Source organism: Anolis carolinensis, unplaced genomic scaffold (assembly GCF_035594765.1).
Source record: "Anolis carolinensis isolate JA03-04 unplaced genomic scaffold, rAnoCar3.1.pri scaffold_14, whole genome shotgun sequence".
Taxonomy (NCBI): Eukaryota; Metazoa; Chordata; class Lepidosauria; order Squamata; family Dactyloidae; genus Anolis; species Anolis carolinensis.
Window position 1 is genome coordinate 12739372 of NW_026943825.1, and position 3828 is coordinate 12743199.

Here is a 3828-nt window from a genome sequence, read left to right on the forward strand (position 1 = left end):
GTGTTAAAACATTTTGTGGATAGGGTCATTGTGTGTTTTCCAGGCTGTATGGCCATGTTCCTGAAGCAATCTGTCCTGACGTTTCGCCCACATCTATGGCAGGCATCCTCAGAGGTTGTGAGGATGCCTGCCATAGATGTGGGCGAAGCGTCAGGAGAGAATGCTTCTGGAACATGGCCATACAGCCCGGAAAACACACAACAACCCTGGGATTCTGGACATGAAGACCCTTGACAACACATTTTGTTGATGTTTATTTATCATGTCAGAAGCAAATTGAGGATACAACTACAATGTATCTAAAAACACAAACAAAGTTAAAAATTTGGCATTATATTAAACTAGCTGTGCCCAGCCACGCGTTGCTGTGGCGAAGTATGGTGATATGGGAAATAAAGTATTGAGGAATTGGTGGTAGTTAAGGTAAAGGGTAAAGGTTTTCTCCTGACATTAAGTCTGGTTGTGTCCGACTGCACACTGAAGTGGATTATATGGCAGTGTGGAGTCAAGATAATTCAGTTCAAAGCAGATAATATAAGATTATAAATGGGTTATATAGCTGTGTGGAAGGGCCTTGAGTCTATACTGCCATATAATCCAGTTCAAATCTGATAATCTGTATTTTATAGGCAGTGGGGAAGAGGCCTAAGTGAGGCCTAACTCTGCCTGTCCCTTGGGCTGAGTGGGTTGCTAGGAGACCAAGTGGGTGGAGCTTAGCCTTTGAACTGGCAGTAATTGGATAAAAACAATTCTTCCTCTCCCTCTAATTAGGACTTTATTTTTCTTTTCTTTTTGTTGTATGAACGTAGAGGCATGGATGAGGGGTTGTGCTGCCAAGTTTAGTGTTTCTGGGATGTGTAGTTTTGTTGTTTTGTCCTAGGCCAGAATTTCATTACCCTTTTATATATATAGATGTCCTTTGATCACTTGGAGTGCATCTGGTGTCACTGTGAGAAGGTCCCCCGCTGGGAATGTGTCAGGGCTCAGACTGCATTGTAGTAAGTGGTCTGTGATTTGCTCTTCTCCACACTCACATGTTGTGGACTCCACTTTGTGGCCCCATTTCTTAAGGTTGGCTCTGCATCTCGTGATGTTCAGCGCAGTCTGTTCAGCGCCTTCCAAGTCGCCCAGTCTTCTATCTCTCGTCCAGTCTCAGCCACGGATTGAGGTTCCGGGTTTTAGCCTGCCACTTTTGGACTCTGGCTTGCTAAGGTGTTCTTGCGAGTACCTCTGTAAAGCGCAAGGGCAATATTTCAAATGACTGTGCATGAAACTTTGTGCACACAGGATTGTCATATCTTCTATCTATTTAGCATCTATATCTATCCATATGTCCATCCATCTCTCTCTTTCTCTCCATCCATTCATCTATATATCATCTATCTAGCTTTCATCTATCTTTCTTTCTTTCCATGTGTCTTATGTATCCTGCTTGGACAGACTTAACATCTGCCTATCTTTGTCTGTCTGTCTGTCTCTCGTTTCTATTTATCTATCCATGTATTATCTATCATGTGTCTGTCTAGTTATCCATCATCTATCTATGTCTATCCTCTATCTATCTATCTATCTATCTATCTATCTATCTATTTATCTATCTATCTATCTATCTATCTATCTATCTATCTATCTATCTATCTAACACACTATGGAACAAAATTTGAAAAATGTTCTGTTCCTGGTCCGAAAGTATTACAGTAGAGTCTCACTTATCCAAGCTAAACGGGCCAGCAGAAGCTTGGATAAGCGAATATCTTGGATAGTAAGGAGGGATTAAGGAAAAGCCTATTAAACATCAAATTAGGTTATGATTTTACAAATGAAGAACCAAAACATCATGTTATACGACAAATTTGACAGAAAACGTAGTTCAATACGCAGTAATGTTATGTTGTAATTACTGTATTTACAAATTTAGTACCAAAATATCATGATATATTGAAAACATTGACTACAAAAATGGCTTGGATTATCCAGAGGCTTGGATAAGCGAGGCTTGGATAAGTGAGACTCTACTGTATTTCCTGTTTAATTGTGTGGTCCTTACTTCGAAAGAAGTTGTTATATTCCGGAAACTTTGTTTTCGTGGCTGCCGCAAACTAGGTTGAATTGGTTAAGACTCGATGAGAGATTCATTGAAAAACTAGAGCAAAACGTGCGGCAGGATGTCCCGCAAAAACAAAGTCTTTGCAGGTTAATAAACATTTCCCATGTTTTTTGTGTTGGAACGAATTACGAAATGGCATTTATAACCCAGGAACAAATAATCATCTTGCACAGTGTTACGTAATCATTATCTATCTAACCATTCCCAGTCTTACAGGCATCTCTCAATGTGGAAATAAAAGACCCAAATGCAACCCCAAAGTGGGCAGCTCTTTCTTCTTGTGTGTTGTTGACCTCGGCATAGTTTCTGACTCGACTTTGCCCCACTGACTGGCAATGAGAGGCAACACGGATCTGGCACGGCTCATTACCCCCGGATCGATTTCCTCCCGGCCTTTTCTTCTTCCTCTCTTAGGCGGAATGGGATCTTCCCTTAAGGAGCACGTGCAGAGATGGAAACTGCATTGCTATTAATAATACTGTTTTTTAATTGTTGTTGTTACTGTTTTTATTGATGTAATACTGTTTTGGGCTTGTCCCTGTGTAAGCCGCCCCGAGTGTAAAGATGTCAGGAAGGGGGGAGAAATCTTTTTTAAAAATCCCACCACTGACACCAAATTGTGGAGACGTGGAGGAATTTCTATTGATTAATTATATTTATATTATTATTATTATTATATATTTTATATCCGCTGCCACCAGTTATTAAAGATGTTTTATTTAAAAGCTGCCACCAGAGGTTTATTGAAAATGTACTATTGAAAATGTAGCCACTGGCTACTTAGAGAGGAGACTTTTAAATGTTCATTTTTCTTCTTTCTTGTTTGCTTTTGATGGTAATATAGATGTTAAAAAGAACAATAACACATTTATTCAGGCACAAGCTTAATGGTTACAGTACCTTCTTTTTAGAGGCACTTGGACTAACAGTTGCAAAGCTATGTTGAGGTGTTTCACACTTCTTTCCCTACTGCTTTAAACTGCAGTCACCCTGTGAATTACAATCACAGACTATCCGTTCCTTATCTGGAAACAGACTATCTTAAAATAAGCCACCAAACTTATTTTAAACTGACTCAAATAAGCACCTGAGTCTCCCCAATTCTCCAACTGAGAACCAGTCCCAACTGCACCTCAGCAGGGCACAGACTAACTTAAAATAAGTCATCAAACTTAAGCGGCTGAGGGGCAAAAGGAAGGGGCCTGAGGCTGTTAGGAATGGTGGGAGTTGAAGTCCAAAACACCTGGAGGGCCCAAGTTTGCCCATACCTGGGCTACACTAACTTAGCTTCAAGATCTGTGAGGCCTAGTAGTCTATCTTCAAGGACTACAAAGCCCATGAGGCTAAACTCTTCACCTTGTGAGTTCTGGAGGCCTTTGAAAGGAAACCAGCCTTCTGCGCATGCGCGGGGCGGATTTTTCAAAAAATCCACTCTTTTGCCGTTTGAAACCCTCTGTCAGTTGGTTCAATTAGGTTAATCCCACCTACTTGATTGGCTAACCGACCAACTTGCCTTATTAACTATTGGAAGGAAGTGTTGTCAATCTAACCGAACGTTACGATTCTGTCCCGCCCATGCGACTTTCATTCTGTCAATCATCGGGCTCAACGAAGCACGATTGGCCGGTAGCGGTGCGTCCCGCCCTCTCTTAGGCTGTCTTGTGATTCGATTGGTTTGCCTGCGCGTCGCTCACGGGAGCGGCTCGGGGAAAGGGGCGGAG